The sequence below is a fragment of the Lissotriton helveticus genome (genome assembly GCF_964261635.1).
Source record: "Lissotriton helveticus chromosome 1_1 unlocalized genomic scaffold, aLisHel1.1 SUPER_1_unloc_7, whole genome shotgun sequence".
NCBI lineage: Eukaryota > Metazoa > Chordata > Amphibia > Caudata > Salamandridae > Lissotriton > Lissotriton helveticus.
Window position 1 is genome coordinate 2094599 of NW_027611714.1, and position 26216 is coordinate 2120814.

Sequence of the window (26216 nt, forward strand, 5' to 3'; positions counted from 1 at the left end):
TCCCCTGTAAATCAAACAAAGTACAATTTCTACTGCCTACTTGAACTGTGTTCATACAAGTAAATTATTACTGCAAAGTTTTTTTATGCTTACCTGTGCCAGGCTTGCTTAGTTCTAGAAATAAAACAACAGTATATTTATTTATACAAAAACAATTGGCCTAGAGTTCAGTTCTTGAGTGTGTGAATTCATTTGCTGACTGAGTGTGTACATCAAATGCTTAACACTGTCCTCTGATACTGCCTTACTGCTCGACCAACCTACCACTTTAGAGAGTAAGGTTCTATCAAACTTTAATCTCTGCCTACCTCTGGAGACCCTTGGACTCTATACACACTGTACCTCACTTTGGTGGAGTATATACAGAGTTTACAATAAAACAATTTAAAACTCAAAGCAAATAGCACAAAACATAAAATCAAACAATTTTGCAAAAAATGTTTTACAATTTATTGAATTTACACAATGTATTTAAAATACCAAGTGGACAATAGCACCACTTTACACAAATAAAACCAGTTAAAAAAATGTGAGAAAAATAATCAAAGTACATGAGGTTCAAGATTGACCAGCAAAATTGAAACAAGTAGAGGGGACAGACAACAGTGAGACATCCAATTGTGCAATACTGGGTGTATATTCAAGCTCTATCTAACCCCCGTGTGTTATGCACAGTCTATTAATGTGTCAACACAGGTGTCCGAGTTGAAGAATTATACTTTGAAATGCGTCGACGCGTTTCGGTGGTACATGTGATTTTGGGCCACCTTTGTCAAGACACTACGTTCTGTCTGTCGAGTTTCTGGGGTCAATGAGATCACCCTAGGGGATGAACGTACAAGCAATTAAAATATATACAAGTACGGTCTTCAAGTAAATTCAATTATTCAAAATATTCTACATGTTATGGCGGTTGCAATACAATAACATTTGCGTTTGATCATTTATATAATTCATGACCCTTCTCTTACTTAGGCGACAAAACTTATGATATCAATGTAATGGAAAGCAGTTATATTACTGGGAGGCGTATAAACATTTTTTCTTCTCTATATTCAATCAGTTAGTAACAGTTAGAGTAACATTTGCATTTAATTGGAAAATCCTATATAGCTCTTGCGCACTCTCTTAAACATGTTAAGGAGCTGGTACGATCAATAAAACCAAGTGCATAAGCATTGCATATCGAGCAAGATCCATGTTCTGTTTGAGAACAAATTTCCTGATCTCTTTCGCCATGTCCTCTTTAGTAATTTGCAACAGCTAGTAATACTCTTGAACAAATGACAATCCCATCTGTTACATACTACACATGTCCCTGACTGTCTAGTGGGACTGACAATCATCCTATCTTAGTTATCTGAACTGGGTATAGTTTTTGGGAAATTCAGAGTTTGAAACTATCTACATTCCATGCATAACCCTTCTTGAAAAATTCTCTATAATTGCCGGATACAACTCCCTATCATATTTCCCAAGGGCTTACTAAAACCATCGTGTTCTAATTGGAGTTGCATGTTAATTCACCCAATGAATCTAAATGTTTAGATTTAGCAAGGTAAAGGAAGAACAGAGTGAATTTTCTTTCTCAAATAGAGCTAATTTTTATCTGTTTACCTTAAAACTATCCGTTGGATATGATCAAATGAGGGTCTATTGTGATGTTGTATTTTTCTCAAATATATAAGGTTAGCTTCGTTTTTCGTTTTTCTCTCCTAATTATGAGCCGTCCGTTTCAATAGTTTGTTGGGTGTCCTGGCAAATACAATTGTCAAAGGTGATTAGCGGTAGGACTCGACCTGTAAATGTTTTTTGCTAAATTATGAAGCATTATTTCATACCTGAAAGATAGGTGTGCTGTGTCTCAAACACTATTCCTTGTCTAATGACGTATTTTCTCTTTAAAAGCTTTTTATGGAACCAGGGGCGCATTTACTGGATGCCCATATAACAGAGGATGATTGGGTACATCATTTCAAAGGTATCTTCCAGTCGGAAACCCCGCCAACTGAGGGGCAGGAAAGGGTGGAATGCAAGTCAGAACTTATTTTCACCACGCAAGGTCTGTCTAAAAACAAGGCCCCCCGCGCCAGATGGGATCCCGACAGATCTCTACATCTCCCACGTAGAAACCTGGGTGCCTGTCCTCACAGCTGTTAGCAACGCTGCAGTCCAGGTTGGTCGCCCAGATTCTTGGGCTTTATCGATTATAGTCCTGGTATTCAAAAAGGGAGATCGGGACAGGACCTACTGTTATAGGCCCATTTCTCTTCTGGACTCGGTGGTGAAGGTGGTGGGCTGCATGGTATTTGAAACACTTGTATCCAGGGCTGATGAAAACAACTTTTTATCTGATATCCGAAACGGCTTTCGATCAGGTCGTTCCACTGTGGAACAGTGTTTAAACCTGTACATGGTTCTGAACAATTACACTGTGGCTAGTTCCAGCCCCATATACCTAGCCTTCATGGACCAGTTCTCAGCATTCGACTGTGTCAATAGGTTCAAGCTGTGGCAGTTGATGTCCTCCATTGGCATTGACAGTAACAATTTTTTTAATTCTGAGGGATCTTCACCGTGATTCAACCGTGGTTGTCCGCTATTCAAAGGATCTGTAAGTGTCCAGTCAGCTTGACTTCAAGAGAGGGGTGTGTCAGGGGTGCATTTTAGCACCCTTTCTTTTTAACCTATATATTAATTCCTTAGAGAAGGCCATTTTGGCCACAAATGCTGATTGTCCCCAGTTAGCCGAGCATAGCCTGCCACTGCTATAGGAGGGCAACTGGGGGCCTACAACTTCTTCTGAATTATTTTGCCCTTTTTATGGAGGACTTGGACCTTTCGTTTAATCATGCCAAGTCGTTCATTATGCAGGTGGAAGATCGTAAAGCTAAGCAGTTCACTTTTAAACTCGGACTTTCATCAATGCTGAAGACCAATGTTTTCTCCTATTTGGGAGTTGTGTTTGACGATTCCCTCAGTTGGTGCCCTTTGCTTACTTGGAAGAAAGGGGATCTAGGGAAAGCTTTTGCAGCTGTTTTTAACTTTGCCAACCAAGTCCGAGGGAAGCCAATAGGGGCTATTTTGAAGATATATGAAGCCAAAAATATCTCAAAGGTTAGTTATGGGCGTGAGATATTGGGCCACATTGGGGTAGGGGCAGTGCAAAGTGCTGAAAACTCTTTCCTGTGATGGCCCTTTCTGTTCCACAAAGCACCCCGTTTTATGTCGTGCATGAAGAATTGGGGATGCCTTTCCTCTCAGATTTACTGGCTTTCCGTTACCTGGATTTGTGGCTTAATATTTGGGCTAAGCAAGAAAATACACGTAGCAAAGACGTCCTACGGGAATGCCTTTCACTTGACCATGTCTCAAGCATCCGATGGCTCCACTATATAAGAGTTGGCCTCTCCAGGGTAGGTAGGAACTATTTATTAACCCTAAGCGCATATGTAAGTGGGACCTTTCTCTGGTCAAAGAGTTTTTTTAGGAATGAGCCGCTGTGATAGAGAGGGAAATGAGTGGTGTAAGCCTAGTGTGCGTAGGTACATTGTGTTAAAAACTGTACCAACCACCGAACCTTATCTTCTAGGGCTTAAAAGTATCCATGATCGTTTTCTATTGACCCGGTTTTGGCTCAGCCTCTTCCATTACCTCTTGGTACACCCTTGTGGCTCCCACAGAGGCCTGTGCCTCAAGCCCTGTGGCTGCAACGGTGAGTCTCCTCAGGAAATGATGCACTTTATAATGCTTTGCAGTTTTTATGCTGTCCCTAGAAAGGTATTTATTATTCCCATTCTCAAAAAAGTGGGTTTTAGGCGGGTGAGACCAGCTCTTATCTTTTTACAACTCCTCTCTAAAGACACTGTTTTGCATACGCTTTACTTTTTACTGGTTGCTGTTAGACTCCGGTCAAGCTGCGATTAACTTCTGTACTGTAATTCATGAATTTGTATCTTGTGTTCTGATTAACTTGGACATATTATATTTGTCAATCTGTAACTTGGAAGATGTTTCATCATTTTATGTATGACTTTTATGGTTTTCTTTTATAAAACCGAATAACATTTGTTGATAATAATCACTAGGGGATTCATTTACAGGGTAGCATAGTATCCCTCACAATAACTCCAGGAGTCACAGTCCACACAATGTACATGCGTTGTTCCCCCTACTTCCAACCTTACATGTACCCCTAATCACCTGCCCAAACCTCTCCCTGCTGATGCCAATGTAGTCCTCCGTCAACCCGCAGACAATATTTTTGGCCCCTTTGAAAGTGCCCATACAATTAAAATGCTGCAGCTGTAAATACATATCAACTACCATTTGTTGTGTTTGAAACATTTTATTGAATAATAAGACCTAATAAACATAAGCTGATTATTAAAGCAAAACAATCAGTTGCTATACACATGAGACAAAAGTTGTGCATAAAAATCAACATACTGTAACACAGCCAAGTTATGTAGAGCACAATTCTTAATTTTGGGCAATCTTTAAAGTTCAACAATAGAAACGTTCATGAAGAACAGGAAAGGAAAGGAAAGAAGGTGGGATACAGAGATTTCATTAATGTAATGCTTCCTACATATAGAAAAACAAATTCTAATTATTTTCCTTAAGCAATAAAGTCTGCACATTAAAATACTAAGAAATATATTGAACAATGAACATTTCATGCGTAATTAGAATTCAATTTGAATATTTTAACCTCCTCAGCATTATTTGACTCATGATTACAACCTGAATGCTTTCTGGAAAGGAACCGCCTCATGGGGTTCAAATCACATCTTTTGCAACAATAGGATTACAATGATAAACTTGAATTTAAATTCAATTTACTGATTTAGGCCTTTTTGGAGATCAACAATTTTAAATATATACAAAATCCACACGCTTTTGCTAAATTGTCACCTAAACTTGAATTCAATCCACCTTTTGATTAAACACTTCCCATTCCAGCAAGCATCACAGGACCACTTGATGTTATCTTCAAATTAGTGATAATGTTTCGGATGGCAACAATAATAAATATGTTTAGAATGTTACCTCCGAAAGCAAAAACATGCCATTTCTGAATCATGGTGCACAATAAAATGTAGGAACAGAAAGGCATCTTTAGGTGTACCATTCATTAAGGTTTAACCAGGCTTGAAACTAGAATTCCTGAACTTTTGGATTTAAATGTCATATTTTAAAAGAGTTCAAACAGACCCAGCATGAGCGCCGCGAAAAATAGAAGATGACTGAATTGTACTTAGAGAAAATGTGCTGATAAGTAATCTATTGATGTAAAATACAGTGGTCAGGCAATGCTTGTGGATCTAATCTATTCAGATTTTAACTCCATAGTTTGTTCAATAAGTTGACTAAGCATAATACTTGAAGGTCCATCTCTCAGATCAGTTCTATTACAGTTTTAGTTGCGATAACACTAATAGAGATCATTGATAAATAGATTTTAAAAGCCATGGGTGGGATTGACCCTTGCTCTAAATCTAGATTATTGTCTGCTATAGAAACCAGTACAAACAGATCAAATCTGAAAGGATTGAATATGTTTATTATAGTGGATTGGAGTAAACCCAGAAGACACACATTGTTCCTGAAACTCAGAAAATGTATCTAAAGATTATGATTACATCCTATTTTATGTCCAGAGACTGCTTTAGCTGCTTACCTGTTTAAGTGACGACATTTGCAAATATATTTAACAAAACATTAAAGCTGGATGTCAGCAATTCTGTCTTTAAGTATTGCATAAGAGTTATGTGTGATGGTTTTTATTTGATCTGAAGCAACACTAACACTAAATAGGTACATGCACCGGTTATCATTAAACTAACATTATTAGTAAACTTAATTTGGAGGGAATTGAGAAAAATGGCCGCATGTACCAAGGGTTTTATTGTTTAAAAAATCCACTGGTTCGGTAATTCACAGAGTTTGTAAATGCTAAACCCCTTTTTAAAATGTACTAAGCCCATTTAACAATTCAGAATTTGGAAGGGGAATGTTAATAGTTTCCCTTCTGAATATTTAATACATCCTTAAGGTATGTATTAAGCTTTGAAACCATATGTGGGCTGAAAACAGTAACAGGAGTTAGTAACCCAAGGGGACATTTGTGAATCTGAAAGTAAAATGGGGTGCATTAAAAAAGGTCTTTATTTAAAAGCAATCACAGACACAGTAGTGTGCTGACTTTACAAGCAACTACTTTTTTTCCAAATGGATTATTAGTGCATGAACTTCAGTATTTTCTATATTGCTAATATTTTTGTAATGTTGTGTAAATATTTGTTCCTGTTATTTCCCATTTCAATATTGTAATGAAATGTACCTATTCTTTATGTCAAACATATTGAAATATCTTTATCACAATTTTTGGGGCATTCTAAAAAGTTTTTTTTACACTCTCTAACTTGAAGCTTCCTAAGAAAAATACTGATGCGCAGTTCCTGGTTTCTCACTAAACAAGCACAATATTGATTTGAGAGAGGTGGTTATTGTAGTCATACGCACTGGGGTTAGTTTAGAAAAGAGAAATATAGAACTTCCTTTATCCTTAGAAATAATAAGTGCATAAGTTTATGTTCAATAATTTCAGATAATTTACTGATAAATATATCAGATAAAGATCCCCTAATTTCTTATACCTTGTGGTATCAAAAATCTGCTAGAATTAACAGACTTCTCTTCTAGATAAATCCAAGTTTGAGAAGGTATTAAATGAGATTATCAACTTTCTGTTATTTTAACACATTTTCTCAGTGCACAGAGTATTTTCCCTACATAGATCACAACATTTCATGCAATGGTCTGTGCTTGAACGTACAATGAAGGGGTAAAAATGTATTTCTACCACAATCAAGAAACCCTTGGGTCTCTGAGGATTACTGTTTCAAATGAAGACCTAGCTAAGATGAAATATCCCTCACCCACCATAGTTGGCATGCTTCCTTATTGGGAATCTCCATGCACTGTGATACAACCCCTCACTGAGAGGGAGGAGTTCGGCATGTTTTGTCATAAAGAAAGGTATACTAAATACCACAATAATGAGCTCAGGGTAGTGAGGGCAGCAGGGTGAAAGTTAAAACTTGCTAAAGGGTATGTGGTTTCCATTATTTGTACTCCCCTGGGCCAGGATTAAAAACAGGGCACTGTGGGAGAAACATATATGCACTGTTAGAGTCAATAAGAGGTCAACATGTTTCAGCATATTAACCCTCCAAAGAGGTGTTTGCGGCATTCTTCAGGACTTAATCAAAAGTTCTGCAGCTCAATGTACTCAATCACTAACAAGCATTGGCATAGCCAATAGGTCTCGCCTTTGAGGCCTTATAAGTGTTTAGTCATGCAGATCCAGCAACAATGTAAAATAATTTCTATTAACAAAAAAGAAGACTATAAACTAACTAAGCTAGACGTGACTTTGTAACTGGTTAATCGAACGTTTCTGGAGGTTTAGTATATATAAACAACTCCTTTTTTCTATGGTGAGTCATAAAATTGATGCTCTTAATTTTGGTAAAAGTACATAATGTCAAAAAATTCAATACTGCTTTTAAATCAATTTACTTTTGAAAGCTTGAAGTGAAAGACAATTCTAAGTGGCATTTGCTTATGAGTAGGCGCTAATGACTATTTCCGGATGACAATGTAATTAGCATTTTTGGATAAGCTGTGTTAAAAGTATGGGTAGGGAAAATGGCTATTTTGGCCACAGGCTCCCCTTTCTATATGCATGCTAGTTCTAATTTGTACACAGAATCACATTTTTTTATGTGGTACACTGTAATGTTAGATGAATCTATTTTACCCTTCTGATAAGTAAGGGATGACGATGAACTGTTTTTCGTCCCTGGTTTTAAACGGATTCAGGTTGGAACAGACGAGGTGTTGGTTGACTTTGCCTCAGAAAATAGTTGTTTCCCGCATGCAGCTTTCATGCGACCTAAATCCCTTCAGTGGAAGAGGCAGGCTGCATGCCTGCAGATATGGCCAGATCAGTACTTGGCTGTTTCGGTTCTCCAGTTGGGCTAGAATAAAAGCTGGTAAGGGCAGGGGCTTAGCTTCCTATTAGAGCAGCAGGTGCGGTGGCACCAGGTCCCAGATGCCTTAAAGGCCCACTGAACCCTGATAACTGCTGTTTGTCACAGTTCAAACAGAGGCCTGAGGGGCCCACAGAACAATGATTATTGCTGTTTTCTACAATCCAAACAGAGGGCAGGGGTCACATTTCCTTTCTTACCTTGAGGCCCAGGGCACACTGGCTAGGCCACTGGTTAAGGATGCAGAGGGGAGGAGGTGGAAAGACAGATGGATTATTTAAACAGCTCGACGATGACTTCATGCCTGGGTATTACAGTATTCATCGCAATTAAAGACTGAAGCAGGAATAAATCTCATAATATAGGAAGGCCTATGTACAAATGCAGCTCGATCACACAGGTCGGGAACGCCTAATGGCTTTGAACTTAATAAAGCCACATTAATCACTGGTCTTGAAATGCAAACTGCAGCATTAGGCACACAGAGGTGTAATTTACGTAATCTCATTATGTTCAGGGTGCGGGAGGGTGTTTAGGGAATAAAGCACTTTGACAAAAACATTTCCGCCACCTTAGAAATTCAATCTTCCTTGACCTACCCTAGTATACAAGTAGTACCACATTCTTTGTATACCTGAATTAAATAGGCACAGAAAATTTACCATATTTAAAGACCCAGTTCAGAATTACATGGAAGGTGCACTGTCCCAGACTACACAATGGTGCAGTCTTCGGCGGGTGCTGTCATCCCACACAGGGGGAGTACACCAAATTATGCTGGAAAAAACATGTGGTGCCCCAACGTAAGCGCGGGTGTAAACCACCATTCTGCTTACATAGTAAAGCACCTGGCAGCTATGAGATGAGGTGGCAAGTTTCCCCTGCAGGTGGTTGGGGTCTGTCACCATCCTGTCAGGTGGGGGGTATACAATCAGTGCGCCTCCTTACTGCTTGTCTCCCTCCGCCACGCAATTTCATCACAAATCTCATCCCCTTTTGGCTACAGTGGGGTTTTTCAACACTGCCAGCGCCAGACCCTGCTGCAAACCCAACAGGTCTCCCAGTTCTTTCATGGCCATGGCACATAAAGGCAACGTCCAGGACATCCTGCCACTGAGTGACCTGCCTATACAACTGGTGCAGCTGCAAAACCTGTTTGTGTCCTTCCAGACGCTGACTCACCCTATTGTAGGCAGAATCCAACATGTTCTCCAGTGAATTAGATCATGCCAGTGGCAGACCTCTCTCCCTATTCCACCCAGACTTAACAGTGGTGACGGATGTATCACTTCTGGGTTGGGAAGGCCATATGGGAGACAGAGACTAGGGAACCCTCATCACCGGCAGAGACCCAACTCCACAACAAGCTGTTGGAGTTGCGAGCATTTCATTTGGCGGTGAAGGTCTTCCGGCCCACCATCACAGGAGGGCTGGTGCAGCTTCTCACAGACAAGACAGTCAATGACGATGGCCTCATTAGGAAGTGTCACACTTGAACTTGTTTGACAGCGAGCCGAGGATTCACCTGCTGCAGTTGTTTGGTCCGACGAACGGGCGCTGGAACTGCTTAGTTGAATGTGAGTTCCTCCCAGGTACGCTGCCTAGAGATACAGAAGAATCCTTACTGGGTTGTATTGAATATAGTTGAGAAGCATATTGGAGAGGCGGCGATCTACCGTCCTGATGAGACCACGGTAATTAACTGGAACGGTCGAAACATTGACTATACAGGGACTATTTTATATAAATGATGTCTTCTAAGAATCGCCTTTGCATAACTTGTATTGTACGAAAGTATTTTCAGCCCTGTTTTTGTGTACAAAATGTGGATCGGACGGTTTTATCATCATATCACTTTCATCTTGAGCACTGCGCAGTCATCACTCAACACTTTATATATACACTTGCTGATGAGAATACAATTAGAATTTTTGGAAATGAAAAGGCCTCATCTGAATTCTAATCATGATAAAAATTGTGAATTAATATCTGTCCAGGGTCTGCATATGTGATACAGACCTGTGAGATAATAAACTCATAGGCCTCTGTAGTTGTACACAGTGCGCATGGGAAGTGCTTCCATGCGTCTACGCTTGTCACTTCTGGAGCAGAATGATGTCGACACTGAGCTGCATGATGTCTCCTACTGCATGCAGCAGGACTGCTTTAAAGTTTGAGGATCCAGTCTGGTGTGTGGGGAATATTCACACGGTAAGGAATCTGCAGGTAAAGGAGTATCCACCAGAAAGAGCGTTACCGAAGGCAATGAACTGGTTTGTTATGTTTTCCTGCTGTTGTATATTATCTAATTCTGGGTGGTGAACTCAGCGGAGCTCGTAGAGTTCCTAAAAACTCTGCTCCATGGAGCATAGCAAGGTTTTTTTCAATGCTCACGCTCTTCAACGTCATGTCCTGGAGCAAGGAAAATCCACCACCTGATGAGATTTTTGCCTTGCTCGCGCTCGCCAAGGTCTAGTTGGCGAGCAAAATTAACCTCCTGGCGAGATTTCTCAAAGTTGGTCGTCGGATTTCTCAATGCAAGTGGGCGCGGCAGGTCACAACCACTCGCATTGAGAAACCTTCCATCACATTGACAAAGCTGCAGCTCGAGTAGAAGCAACTGCACCCTCTTGTGCTGCACATGGTGCCTTTCGCGATTATTTTTACAGGGCGGGACAAACACCCCTGGATCAAAATCACCAAGAAGGGCATGACCCTAACGCACTCCGCTGCTCGCGGGACTCCGAGTAGAGCGCCAGAGTTTTTTTGTCACTCTGCGGGATTTCTTCATTGAGGAACTCTACCTATGCTTAATCTTATCATGAAAATATAGATATCAGTCATATGTTAAGAAACAAGGGTGAGTAGAAGCCTTTTGGGTGGAGTAAAATTTAAGACATCAATATTGTTATTTTTTTGGCAATTAGTTGATTTTTGCAAGCACTAACACTTCTCTGTGTAAAGTAAAGACCTTGAGAGTTTTGTAACTTTCAGATACTCAAATTGTGGATTTTGTTGCAATTAAAAAAACTTCAAGGCCTGAGATTTCTTTGGAGGTTGCATGCGGGCAGCCTAAGTTATCCTGCAAGAGTTTCTTGATGAATCCTATTGCAACTTCAATATGTGCTCTCTCATGTAAAATCAGGTTGTTAGAAGCTTTTCTACAACTCAGGATACGCCTTACTTTTCACCTGGTGTGGATGCATTTCTCATGTTTAGTGAGGTCTCCTTTCTGAGTATAACGTTTCTGGCTTTCCCCTCCTGTATAAGGCTTTAGTCCAGTGTGAATTCTCTCATGTGAAATGACATTGTATTCAAGACTAAACCTTATCTGACATTCAGAACACACATAAGGTTTTTTTCTCCCATGTGAGTTCGCTCATGACAAGTGAGAAGTAATTTGTAACCAAAACGTTGCTTGCATTTCGAGCACTCATAAGGTTTTTCCCCAGAGTGGGATCTCTCATGAAGCATGACACTGTCTTTCAGATTCAACCTTTTATGACATAAGGATTTTCTTCAGTGTGGAGTTTCTCATGGTGAGATAGCGTTTTTTCTCTGGAGCTTTTCTGGCATTCAGAGCACTCATAAGGTTTTCATCAGTATGGAGTTTTTCCCCAGTGCTGGTTGGTATATGTTGAGTGAGACCTATTTTGTCGTTGAAACATTTCTGGCAATCAGAGCACTGATGAGGTTTTTCCCCAGTGTGGAATCTCACATGTGCAGTTAGAAGTGATTTAAGTTTGAAATCTTTTGGGCATTCAGAGCACTGATAAGGTTTTTCCCCAGTGTGGGTTCTCATATGCTGATTGAGACTGCTTTTGTAACTGAAACATTTCTGACATTCAGAGCATGGATAAGGTTTTTTCCCTGTGTGGGTTATTGTATGTTGAGAAAGACTTCCTTTGTTTTGGAAATTTTTCTGGCATTCAGAGCACTGAAAAGGTTTTTCCCCAGTGTGGGTTTTTATATGCACCGTGAGTTCGCGTTTTTCACTGAAACATTTCTGGCATTCAGAGCACTGATAAGGCTTTTCTCCAGTGTGGATTCTTATGTGCCGTGTGAGACTACTTTTGGTTAGTGAGGCTGTGCCTGTCAAATAGGAATTTCTGGCATTCACAGCGTTGGTAATGTTTTTCCCGTGTGTGCGTCTGCTCATGTAGAGTGAGATTACGTATAAAATTGATGTTTTTCTGGCGTTCTGAGCACTGAATTATTTTGATGGTGTCTTTTCTTATGGTGCATGTAACCATCACTACCTCTGAATCTTTACTGACCTTTAGAGCACTGATAATTTTATTCACCAGTGTGGATTCTCACATGTCCAGTGAGATGAGATTTACGGCTGAAACATTTTAGGCATTCGGAGCACTGATAAGGTTTTTCCCCAGTGTGGATTCTTATATGCTGAGTGAGATTGCTTTTTTCACTGAAACATTTCTGGCATTCAGAGCACTGATAAGCCTTTTCCCCAGTGTGGATTCTTATATGCTGAGTGAGACTGCTTTTTTCACTGAAACATTTGTGGCATTCAGAGCACTGATAAGGTTTTTCCCCAGTGTGGGTTCTTATATGCTGAGTGAGACTGCTTTTTTCACTGAAACATTTGTGGCATTCAGAGCACTGATAAGGTTTTTCCCCAGTGTGGGTTCTTATATTCTGACTGAGACCGCTTTTTTCACTGAAATATTTGTGGCATTCAGAGCACTGATAAGGCTTTTCCCCAGTGTGGAATCTTATATGCAGAGTGAGACTGCTTTTTTTACTGAAACATTTGTGGCATTCAGAGCACTGATAAGGTTTTTCCCCAGTGTGGGTTCTTATATGCTGAGTGAGTCTGATTTTTTCACTGAAACATTTCTGGCATTCAGAGCACTGATAAGGTTTTTCCCCAGTGTGGGTTCTTATATGCTGAGTGAGATTGCATTTTACACTGAAACATTTGTGGCATTCAGAGCACTGGTAAGGTTTTTCCCCAGTGTGGGTTGGTATATGTTGAGTGAGTCCTATTTTTTCACGGAAACATTTCTGGCAATCAGAGCACTGATAAGGTTTTTCCCCAGTGTGGAATCTCACATGTGCAGTTAGAAGTGATTTAAGTTTGAAATCTTTTGGGCATTCAGAGCACTGATAAGGTTTTTCCCCAGTGTGGGTTCTCATATGCTGATTGAGACTGCTTTTGTAACTGAAACATTTCTGACATTCAGAGCATGGATACGTTTTTTTCCCTGTGTGGGTTATTGTATGTTGAGAAAGACTTCCTTTGTTTTGGAAATTTTTCTGGCATTCAGAGCACTGAAAAGGTTTTTCCCCAGTGTGGGTTTTTATATGCACCGTGAGTTCGCGTTTTTCACTGAAACATTTCTGGCATTCAGATCACTGATAAGGTTTTTCCCCAGTGTGGGTTCTTGTATGGTGACTGAGAACGCTTTTATCACTGAAACATTTATGGCATTCAGTGCACTGATAAGGTTTTTCCCCAGTGTGGGTTCTTATATGCTGACTGAGAACGCTTTTTTCACTGAAACATTTCTGGCATTCATGGCACTGATAAGGCTTTTCCCCAGTGTGGATTCTTATGTGCCGTGTGAGACTACTTTTTACACTGAAACATTTCTGGCATTCAGAGCACTGATAAGGGTTTTCCCCAGTGTGGATTCTTATATGTTCAGTGAGATAAGATTTACGCCTGAAACTTTTTTGGCATACATTGCACTGAGAGTGGTTTCCCCCAGTGTGCATTCTGTCAAATTCTGTGAGATAAGATTTAGGGCTGTATCTTTTTTGGCACATGTAACTTTTTTACCCCAACTTAGGTTATTTTACCTTGATTGAGGCAGTTTTGAACACTGAATTTGTTCTCACAGTCCGTGTTTTTATAAGGTGTATTCCTAGAGTTAATATCTCTATGTTTAGTTTTCTCTTGCTTATATGCCACGGTAAGAGTGAACCCGATTTTAGAGTTGGGCTTGTTTAGATAATGTTCAGCATTTATCTCTAAAAGAAATTGTGTGTAATCTTCTTAACACTTGCATTGAGCAAAATATGTCTGGAAGCAGCCCTTTAACACATGTTGAAATGTTTCTAGCAGATAATAGTCTTTAGGTTATAGCCTCTCCGACAGCAACTTATTTTGTGACTGAAGTTTTTCTCAAATCTATTTGTATAGGTTCTTAGCAATGCAGTGATAAGGTGTTAGTCTGATATTTAATGATTAAACTGATAAGTACCTTTTTGCACTGATGTAATGGCAGTAACTGAGGGCGTTAGAACATGCACAGTACCATTGTGGATCATTAGTCCCAGAACATCAGTTCCTTTTACCCTTTCTATGTTTGGTGTAAGGTTAAGATTTGTAGTTCTGAAGACGAGGATTTATTTACATTACCTATAGCGCAACTGTGCGCATTTAATACATTTTTATCTTTAACAGTTTTACATATCCCTCATGCACACCAGATAATGTTGAGGTGATTTACATAGAATTACAGAACAGTACACAATAAAAAGGAAACAATCTGAGATGGTCATGAACACAAAGTGGTGAATTTTTAAGGTTTTCGCAAGAGTCAGCAGAGTGGGTCGTGGTTTTCTACCCAGAGGCAGATAGTCTCTAACTTGTGTAACTGGATAAAAACGGTTGTTGAACAAAGGTGATTTTCCAATCTTTTGGTTGTTAACGTGTCAGCTTCGGAGTCTTCTCTCAGCGTCTTTTCTTTGATGGTCTGCAGAAGAAACTTTTTGTTATAACTTTCTTTTATGCAGTGCGTGCTTCCTCTCTGGAATTACATGATGTTTTAGATGAAGGTTATTCTGTGCACAGATATGGCTTTGCTCTGGGTTAATGAAATGCTAAATTAGAGACTTCACTTACAGTATAGTACTTTCCTCGTCTCCCACTTCCTCGCCACACCTAGAATTTGGAAATTGTTTAAACGTAGAATGCTAGATGTCCTTCAGTTTTTCAAAATAATCCTTCTTATGGCACTGACTTCAGTTGCCTGGTGCTAAATCTTGCTTTCTTCGTCAGTAATTTCAATCACCTATAGTATTCAAATTAAATAGTTAATACTTGAAAATTTCCAAAAATATAATTTACAAGCCAAATCAATGCAGAGTTGCAGAATTTTGAAAATGTTGAGCTGTTTTTCAAACAGATCAGAGTGTAGAATAGTAGCCTGAGAGTACTTGGATGTAGGAGTGAGGATTTATAGAATTTTCAACATTTTATTAAGCTCACAAAGGATACATGCACCCTATGGACTTGTAACATTGAATCCCAAAGGCAGAAATTAAAGTCATATGCACTGGCACCAAACAGATATTTAAAAAAGGATACTATTAATTAATTTTTAATGTAGATTTCTGGGACGGGAATTTCCCCTCCATGGACAACAGGCGTTTTCCCCTGCCCTGAGTTGCCACCTTCTTGTATCTGATATCCTGACTTTTGAGTTTGGCCTCTGCCGCACACAAATCTATTGTGTATTGCGAGGACTATGCCTAGACATATCCCTCAACTATGGTCCAGAGTATGAATCAAGGGCAATGAAATTAAGGAGTACTTTCAAGTACTCATTTTATTCCACCTGATTATCAGTTGTTAGGGTTTTCTGCACCTGGATTTACCGGTTGCAGAAAAACAGGACACCATTTTTGTCCAGACAGAAAAATTAGACTGAAAAGACGCACAAGACTCTGGGTGCAGCAGAAGCAGCCAAGACTTATGCTGGTTGTTTTACAAACTGGGGGAAACACACAATTCTTCCCTTTGTTAGACATTTCTTTACCCTTCCCTCCCCTGCTTCACCCATCTCCCCCCCCCCCAACCAACCACATGCACATATATACCACCTGCTTCAAACAAGTGGTAAATAAAAGCAGAAAAACACTAAAGAATAGTGAATGGCATGTGGTTTGACAGGCAGAAGAATCTGTTCCTCGTGGCAACTCCCCAGTACATGGCGTCAAACTTGTAACTGCACGTTACTGGGATAAATCTACCACAAAACAATTACATGAGATTTTTCTGCCACCCCAGTACTGTGCAACTTGTAACAAGGGACTATGAGAGATCTTGGACCGGTCCTGTGACCTGGAGGGTCACACCAAGTGTGCCCTCATTTAAGGCAGAGGACTGTCATGGGTTTAACAGCTAGAGCGGTGGTGGCAATGCACCCTGTTGTAAGGATCAATAGCCTGATTAGATCTTTGCATCATGGTCAGTGGAGTGGCTTTCTACTGACACACCCATATAATGCTCCATTTCTATACCTGTGCCCAGACTTTGCGATAACATCAAGTGCATGTTTAGGGTTTTGGTGTGCGTAGCATAAATGCAATGTGAGAGTGCGACAGAGTAAACACCATCTCCTGCCTGCCAGTTGTGTATACAAGTGGGACCATCTATCCCTCATTTATACCAGAGTTCAAAGTCCTCTGTTACCAAGGAATAATGTGCTCTACAAAGTACGCAGGTGCCTGCTGTGACACCAGGGATGGTGTCAGCCTGACAGTCTATCTAAGTTGAAGGGACATCACCTGTAAGCTGAATTACTTAATGAAGAAGCTGTGTAACTGTCCTGAAGAGCCTAGAAGTCTGCCTAGAAGCCTGCCTGTCTGGTAAGAAAGGGAAGGGAGCTTCACTATCCAGCAGGAGGACAAGGCTTGCCTGGAAAAAGCAAGGTCCGACACATCCTCGTTATCTGTAGGGCGAGCCGGCAGGCCATCCAGCAAACCAGCTAGTCTGAGGGATGCCAAGACTCTCCCAACAGTTCAAGGCAGAAAATAAAACTCTACGACAACATGATTGTTGAGGCCCAGTAGGACGATTGTGTGCTGCCAACAGGCCCATTTAAGGTTGCATTTGCCAAATTCCTAACACAACAGAGTCTGAATCTACTGATTTCCTGGAGAGCCTGTGTTGGGCTTTTAGCTGCTGAATTTCTGACTACTCTGTGTCAGAGGTCCATGAGGGACTACAACTACTCCAGTGTCGAACACCCTGTCTGAGCTTACACCTGTGGTCCAGCCGGCCACAATGAGGGCTCAATTGCTGCTGGTCAGGCCTCCAGAGTAGGCTGCACTTACAGACAGGCCAGGTGTGACTGCTACCTTGGGACTGCTGATCTTCAGGCAACTGCAAAGAAAAGAGAGTGGGTGCCCTACTGAATGCAGCACTATATCCAGGACAAAAGCGCTCCACAAAAGCCTGCTGGTGGGTCACTGCTCTCTCGAGTCTTCGGGCGTGCCATTCAAATGTCGGGAAACAGGAAAGAGACCCAGAAAAGACTGACTCATCCTGTGAAAGGGTAAGACACTTAAGACAGAGCATACACGCATTGGGGTGACTGGAGTGACAGAACTGACCCTATACTATATTCTTGATACTACTAAATGCCCCTAGAGCGCAAGAGGGTATCAGAACTGGACGCACCTGTCTGCAGCACATGGTAGTCTGGTATGCCTGCACTATCTTTTCACCCGGACTGTCCATAAAGATGACTTTAGGGCCGCTACGCACATAGCAGGGGGAATCTCAGACCATTCGCTGGTGGAGGTGCAACTCGATGGTCCGGTTGGTATCAATTATGCAACTAAAAACGGTTCTGACATTTGCAGGTGGGTCACGCTCTGCAAGGTAATATCTGGGAAGCGGGGGAAGTTGCCTGATGCATCCCCACTGGAGGACCAGCTGCTAACTAATCCCCTGACTGAAAAAGCAATCTCAACCATCTATAGGAAGTTGATCTACAATTCTCTGGATCCCTTGGGGATGTTTCAGGTGGCCATTCACCAACTTTTGTGTTTTTAAAAAACAAGCTTCCAAAGCTGGAGTTTGTTTTTAAAAACCAATAACTAATCACCCTCACACCCTTGGAACTTTCTCCCGGATTAATTTACTCCCAGGAAGTGGGATTCATTTAAAAACAAATACTCATCACGACTGCCAGGTATTCCCTGGTGGTCATGAATAGGAGAAAAATACATCAGACTGCTTGATCTAAAAAGTAATGGTCATCCGATGTATTTACAGGCAGACCATCCGTTTGTTGGACAGGGTACTTCACCACGCTTGTGAAGGAGTACTCTGCTCACCAAACTCTAAATTAAGACCTTTATCTTGTCTGTGCAATGCATGTATCTCTAGGTCCACTTCATTATGTGCATCAGTTTTTCCATGATGTACCTGTTATTGAGGCGTGTGTGTTTAGTACAGGTTTAATCTTACGGTGTGTGTGGGGGTTTATTTGAACCCTGTGGTTTAATCTGCAATTGTTGCTTATGCGGTGTTATGTGGTGTTGTCACACCCTTGTAATTATAACAAACATTTGCAATGCAATAGGTCTTGCATTAGGAAAGTTTGAGCTATTGGTATTGTAAATGACACATTTTTTATTTATGTGTTGCAAATGTGACACCTATAGCATTTGTAATGCGATATGTGTTGTATTTACGTGACTTAGATTATTGATATTACAAATAACAATGGCTTTTAATTTTTTTAAATAATTAATACTTAAGTAAAAGTTATTGTAATTTCTAATGGCAATTGCTTAAACTTTTGTAAATAACTTTTGTGAAGATTATGTTCAGTGTATTTTATTGTGACGAAAATCCAAGAACAGAAGTGAAATATTAACATCTTTTTGTGACATTTGTAATAAAGCTTGAAACATTGAGAGAACATATTTGAACTAGTTGTTGTTGAATTGTTGCACAGATTGACGCTGTGGTGGCGCGGAGTGATGTTTTGGTGGCGCTGAGTGATGCTGTGGCGGCGATGAGTGATGCTGTGGCGGCGCTGAGTGATGCTGTGGCAGCGCATAGTGATGATGTGGTAGCGCATAGTGATGATGTGGTAGCGCATAGTGATGATGTGGTAGCGCATAGTGATGATGTGGTAGCGCATAGTGATGATGTGGTAGCGCATAGTGATGATGTGGTAGCGCATAGTGATGCTGTGGTAGCGCATAGTGATGTTTTGGTGGCGCTGAGTGATGCTGTGGCGTTTCAGTGATGCTGTGGTAGCGCATAGTGATGTTGTGGTGCCCCTGAGTGATGCTGTGGTAGGGCGACAGACAGACAGAGTGAGGGCGACAGACAGACAGAGTGAGGGCGACAGACAGACAGAGTGAGGGTGACAGGCAGATCCAAGTCATTAGATATGGCCCAAACTCCAGCCAATCAGGCGACAGCACCCTCTGGAACCTTCTCCTCAGAGGCTCAGACTCTCCAATTTTTTAGCACAAGTGTGGCATAGGAGCCAAGGAGAAGAGCGGAGCCTCTGAGGGGAGGTGGGTGAGTCACATGTGAATCTATGAAAGATATCAATACTGGAGAAGCACAGTTTTCAGGTAAGTAACTTATGTTCTTCTCCAGTATTGGGGTATCTTTCATAGATTCACATGCTTGAATCAGAGTAGATAGCAGTAATTCGAGAACTGTGCATAGTAAGCCATAAGTACATTGTAAACAGGTGACCATCCCGAGATCCCCGAAGGAGGTCGCTCCCCTTGCTGCTTGCTGCTGGTATCGTAGCGCTGATCACACCGCCTGTGCCTGTGCCTTATTTACTGAACAGCTATCACGGTTTTATGTAACTAGCGCTGCTCGCGCTGCTTGTGCCTCTAATTGCTGGAAATTGGCTATTTTTGCGCTGCTTGTGCCTCTAATTGTTGGAAATTGATTATTTTGGAGCTGCTCGCGCTGCTTGTGCCAGAGCCCCGACTAAGAGCACTGTTTAAGATTTAAATATTAATTTTGCTGCCTGTGTTGTGCCGTAACTCATCGCGCTCGCATATTGGCTTGCAGCCATCTTGTTGTTGTTGCGACGACCCCCAGCCCGGCTCTCCGCCCCGCTCCCCGCCTCCAAGATCATCCTCCCTCCCACTGTGTTTATCCTGCCCGTCCCAGCGCTCGTAGCGCTGTGACCATCCCGAGATCCCCGAAGGAGGTCGCTCCCCTTGCTACTTGCTGCTGGTATCGTAGCGCTGATCACACCGCCTGTGCCTGTGCATTATTTACTGAACAGCTATCACGGTTTTATTTGTTTTCAAGTAATCTTTATTTCGATCGTAAAAAGATCATAAAAGATATACAAACGATTTTCATCATTAAAAGCATTATAAAAAATATTATAAAAAGAATACCCCCCACTTATAATTACAATCAGATTACTAGGAAATGTATTTTAATTAGTAAAAAAGAAGGGGAAGATATTCATAAAGCTTTAGAGTTCCTGAGAGTTATTGCACGTAAACGCCACATTGCCGTCAAGAATTTCGCCATTGCGAACACAGTTGGTGCCGATAAGTCAGTCTTTAGGACTCTGTAGGCCGGGGCATAGGTGCGAAAGCCCAAATTCCTCAGATAAGGGACCAAACAGTATCTTCTAATTCTGCTATAAGCTCTGCAGAACAAGACCACGTGGAGATCGCTTTCCAGTTTGTACTTGCATGCTGGGCACTCCCCTGTTTCCAAATTACCAGCCCAGGATTTAGTAATGGACCTCAGGGGGAGAGAACCGTATCTCCATTGCATGAAAATCTTCCGAGCAGACACAGGCATCATGGTGTCTAGTACATATTCGGGACTGTAGGAGTCTTTTATTTTAATAAATTTGTTCGTTAGGGATCCATCCCGTATAGAGTTGATGGTTTTCTGAAGCATAGCGCTATAAAACAGATTTGAAAGTTCCTTTCTGGAAAGCCCTAGAGCCGCTACTTCCGGGTTGGACCATAGCTCTGGGACTCCGAGAGACGTACACATGTCCCTAATGTACTTTATCCACGGGATTTTGGTGGCGTAGGATGATCTCAATAATTCCTGGAGTTCATTTCTGTAGTGTACTAGTTCTTGACTACTCCACAAATGCCTCCAGTAAGTCAGTGGTTTTAGACCCAATTCCTCTGAAATTGGTCGCAATGCCAGGTCCATTCTTAGGGGGAGTAATGGAGTACTCGGGGGAAGTGCAGCCAATTGTCTTATGAAATTGTTTTCTGCAACCTGTACAGTGTGCAATGGTATATGTCCCCATAGCTCGCCTCCGTATATAATGCCCCCCCGGGCTTGGGCTTTGTAAATGTGAATGGCGGGTGCCAGTGGACGGAGGGGTGATTTTTTGGCGATTCTTGTAATGGCACCTGCCCTCTGGGATAGTTTTGTAGTTGCTTTTATTTTGTGTGGCAACCAAGTCAGGTTATGGTTGAGGGTTATGCCTAGATATTCTATTACGTGTACTCTTTCTAGGGTTATAGATCCTAGATGGGGATTTGGGCAGCTTTTGGGTTTGGGGTTAAGGATCATAAACTTTGTTTTTGAAGGGTTTATTTCTAGGCCCCTTTCATTACAAAACCCCAGAAACCCGTTCAGAATCCTCTGCAGCCCCATTGGTGTTTTTGACAGCAGCAGGGTGTCATCCGCGAACATGATCGCAGGCACCCTGCTGCTGTTCAATTGCGGCGCATCGATGTTAGGGATCCTATTCAGATACTCTATCACCCCGTTCACAAATAAGCAAAACAGGGTCGGCGCCAAGACGCAGCCCTGCCTTACCCCTCTGCGAACGGGGAATTTGTCTGTCAATCTGCCGCCCTTTCCGTATCTCACACGGGCATAATTTTCTGTATGCAGCCTGACTAACACATGGAGAATATCTCCTGGAATACCCAGTTCGGCCAGCACCGCCCACAATTTAGCCCTAGGAACTAAATCAAAGGCGGCGCGAAGGTCCACAAAAACCGCATAAAAAGTCCCACCTTCTGAAAACACCGTCTTCCAATATATGATATTCAGTCTTAATATTTGGTCGACTGTTGACACTCCTTTTCTAAAACCCACCTGGAGAGGGCTCAAAATGTCCGTCTCCTCCATCCAGCCTAACAACCTATCAAGAACTAATCTACCAAACAGTTTTTGGGACACATCAATGAGGCTGATTGGGCGATAATTGGCTGGAAGCAGAGGCGACCCCTTTTTAAATATCGGGACCACCTCTGCTCCCAGCCAAGTTCCTGGTATTTTCATTCCCCCCAGCACTCCATTGAATAAGACCATAAGGTAGGGTGCCCATATTCCAGGTTCATGTTTATATAAGTCGCCCGGCACCCCGTCCAAACCAGGTGCCTTTCCAGCGGTAAGTCCTGCAATCGCCTTCCTGATGTCATTTATGTTAAAAGGATCGGAGGACTGTTTGAGAGGGGGGATTGGAGTTTCTACTTCTGTGTCCTCGTTCTCTATGGAGTATAACTGCTGGAAGTGCTTTTGCCAGACGTTTGCAGCAATATTGGGTTCGATTGCGGTAGGTAATTCCCCACAACCGTGATTAATTATTCTCCAGAATCTGCGGGAGTCTCTTGTTGCTAAAGACTCCGATAGATTCTCCCAGTGCAGTACATCCCACTCCATCTTAGCGTTAGCTATGAGTGTTTTGTAGGCCTTCCTTCTGGCAGTGATCTCTTCCCTCGGGCTTCCTGCTTTTATACTAGATAGTAGATAGCGTTTTGCATCTCGGCAAGCTCTATTAAACCAAGTGCATTTAGTCGGGCCCTGGGATCTAGGTGCTCTGGTACTAAAGAGGTCGGCTTCGAGCTTTCTAATTAAATGTTCGTGAACCTGTGCTAAATCCTCTCTAGTCTCCCTTATAGAACCTGTGTTCCATAACTCAAAGGCCTCTTCCAGGATTGGAATGATTCCAGCATATAGGGTGGCTATCTTGTCTTCACTAGAGGCAAGGTTTTCCCATTTAATCCTCTTCCTGTTATTGTCCAGGAGGTATCCCTCTCCATGGTTTTGCTCACGTGAGGGACTCTCTTCCAGACAGGAGGTGACAAACTCTAGTTCTAAAGCATTATGGTCGCTATCCTGTCTGGGCAATACTCTGAAGTCCGGGACCCTTTTCCATGCACGCAACTGAACTAGGAAGTAATCCAATCTGGATTCTCTACCCGCCCTGTTGAACGTGCATTTACTCGGGATGTCAGACCTAGTGCGGCCGTTACAGGCTCTTAGGCCGTGGGTTAGATTGAGCGTGTTTATTTGAACAACCAGCGGTGTCCATGCTCTGGGAGGGGGGCTTCTGTTGGAGGGACCTGCCAACTTGAATCCTCCTCTAGGGAGGGTCCATCAAGTAGCCCAGGTAGCGGTTCAAAATGGGAATTAAAATCCCCCCTACCAGATATGGTACACCCTCCGGAATAGTTTCAAGGAGCCGGGACAGTGCCTCGATGGTTTTAGAGGTGGCGGCTATTGGAACTGGCCTGGAGTAGATGTTTATTACAAGTAATTTATGAAGTTCCGGCCATTCAAGTAGAACTGCCAGTATATCCTCCGAGTCCACGGTATATCGTGTGGCTGAGCAACCTAAGTCAGTTGCCACCCAGGTCGTCAGACCTCCAGACGGTCGGCCTCTCCCGCCCCAATTGGCTTGTATCGAGAAGGTTATGAAACCCCTATACGTAGTCTCTTCCCTTGCCCAAGTCTCTTGGAAGAGACAAATACTTTTTGAGTTTATTAGCTCACCCCACGAATCCGAGTCTATTCTGTTGGCCAGGCCTGCCTGGTTCCAAGAAAGCAATTTTAATGATCGAGAGTCCTGGAGCCCAGCCCGCTGCATTATTTGGTTAGTCATTTGTGTTCTATATACTGATTGAGACGGCCTCTGTGTCTGCTCATGGCCCATAAATGGGCCCTCCAGGTTAGTTCCCCTTTCTTCTCCCTGTAAGGGTGACCCCGAAGTACTAACGGCAGAGATCTCCTCCCCATTGATGGAATTGGGGGTTTTGTGGGATAATCGTCTGGGTCCCCTTTCAAGGGTCAATTGTCAATCTACCATCTCGAGACAATCGTAACGATTATAAAGTGGTAGGGGCGGTGGCTGAAATTGTCTGGGGGTCCAAGGTGCTTCTCTTCTGAATCCTCCATTGCCCACTCCTCTAGCGTTTACAGTCTCCCACCCTTGAGGATCATCATAGATTGGCGGGTATTCAGGCGATGTACGCATTTGGTTGTAGGGGATTCTGTTCCCTCCCTGATTACCTCCCCAGGAGCCCTGTCGGTTCTCTAAATACCCTCGTCTCTGATTGTTAGTTGTGTGGGTATTTACTGGATAGAAGAAAGATAGGGGGAGTGGGTGGATGTTATTTCCCTCATCCTCCATAAAGGAACCACAAATGTAGGAGACTGTTCCTGGTTCTTTGAAGCTCACCAGTATACAGTCGCCACTAATTGTTTTGGGTCTCTTTCCTACCCACGAGACTCGTCTGACCATGCGAATTTCGCTTGACATGCCTCTAGGAAGTGGTCTGTGTGTGGATAACCAGTTTATCACTTTGTTTTTTAAAGAGACCCCTGTCTCGTATGTATCCGATTTTAATTCGGGCACCCCAGCTAAAATAGCAGTGTATGGAGCTACCTCAGGTGGAAGATTAACAGTAACTGTCTTATGCTTTGATTTGTTAAAGTCCTGGGAGTTTTGTTTGTTAGTTAGTATCGTTTTAGGTGGACTTTTATGGTGTAAATGAGAATTTGCAGTATCAGTAACTGTATGTGTTTGTTGTGCACTGGATGAATGATTGTCGTGAGTTACTGCAGGGGTTACTGGGGTAGCTGGATTGGCTTTCTGGTTTAATCGATTGTTGTTAGGTGGTTTAGGATTTTTGGTGCCAATTGTTGTTATTAGGGCATCAATACCATTGGCCAGTCTCAAAGGGTTAGAGTTGTTTTTGGGTTTCAGGTCGGTGTTGGGGGCTGTGGGACAAAGAACCCCAGGTTTGCAAGAGTCCATGAACTCTAATGCAGTTTTCTCTATTTTGATTAATCTTGCTTCCATTTTTATCAAGCGGGCTTCCAGGGGATTTAGAATTGATTTAAGAAGGTTTCCTATGTCTGCTAATGTTATGTCCCCTTCATCTGACTCAGTTCTTTGTTCTGGTAAGGTGACTGGTAGATCAATAGAGATTTTTCTAGCTGGTTCTAGGGGAAGGCCATCTGATGTCACCGATGGAGGTCTATCCTGTATGGGTTTGGCTGTACTAGGAGCATTATGTGTTAGCCCTATCTTTGATTTATTGGCCATCCTTTCCTTGGAGCTCTGTTTCCCTGTTTTTCTTTTCTGAATAGCACCCTCCCTTAGACCCCGGTCTGTATTTTGTGGCCCTGTAGAGTTTGGGGTATTTGTTGTAAGAGGAAGTTCTTCCCTCAGTAGGATAGGTGTTTGAGTAACTAGTTCAGTATCTTCTCCTCTATTTGGTGTATTTGGTGGTTGCGTAATTTGAGTCAACTGCAGCGATAGGAGACTCATATCTTCAGGGTCGCTTATTGTTCCCTCCGAGAGATCTATGCTAGTGTGCAGGTGAGCCCCCCCACAGGCTCCGAGTTGAGAATTATCAATGTTCTGCCTAACCTCTGGGGTTTTTGCCGTCGCTATAGTACCCATCGAGGACCTTCGAACCCAGTCTATTTCTTGCGAAATACGTCTTTCTAAGAGGGTGATGTCTTCAATTAACAGAGATCCCGCTTTAAGAAAGTAGTTGTCTATTTTGCCTTGAATAGGAGCAGTTGTTATAGGTCCCGCAGCCGCCGATGTAGCTTTGCTCCTTGTCTCCATTTTGCTATTTGCGAACAGCGTAGTTTGAGGGTTAGGGAGAAAGACTGTGTAAGCAAATGAGGGGGAAGATTATAATATCAAGGGGGTGGGCCGTTCCGTTCTCTAACGTTCTCGAACGGCCTCAAACGGCCCGCTCTTTGCCCGGTCTTCGCCCGTGCTGCGTCCCGCGCTGCGGGAGATTAGTGCTAAGATATAGGGGGCGTAATGGCCAGTGGGCGGGCCAGCAGGGAGAGCGGACCGGAAGCTGGCCGTCGGTCACGCAGGGACTCCTGGTTGATGGAGTCCCTGCTACGCTCGCAGCCCCGCTGGATGCCTCTTGCCCGGATCCGCCTTTCCTCTTCTCCCTTCCGGTATGCAGCCCCAGTTACACCGAGGCGCTGCGGCACCCGCGAAGCGGGTGCGGCGAGGTGCAGGTCCGGTGGCAGAGACGTCACGGAAGTTCTCCCCTGGCTGGCGTTCCTTGCAAGTAGAGTCTGTAAATCAATAATGGTCCCACGATAACAGGGTGGGCGAGGTTTTTGTGATCCTCAGGTGGGCGGGCCAGCAG

The 26216-nt window shown here is 42.5% G+C and overlaps 1 long non-coding RNA gene and 1 pseudogene across 1 annotated transcript in view; both read right to left on the bottom strand.

Moving 5' to 3' along the window:
- Positions 1-598: 598 nt before the first annotated feature.
- LOC144806399 (uncharacterized) overlaps positions 599-26216 on the bottom strand; it is a 113429-nt gene continuing 87811 nt past the window's right edge. The window contains exons 3-4 of the long non-coding RNA XR_013605794.1: positions 14935-15103; positions 599-822 (exon numbers count right to left, since the gene is read on the bottom strand). This is a non-coding gene — a long non-coding RNA (uncharacterized LOC144806399). The remainder of the gene's footprint in view (positions 823-14934; positions 15104-26216) is intronic.
- On the bottom strand, positions 9398-14510 carry LOC144806394 (uncharacterized; annotated as a pseudogene).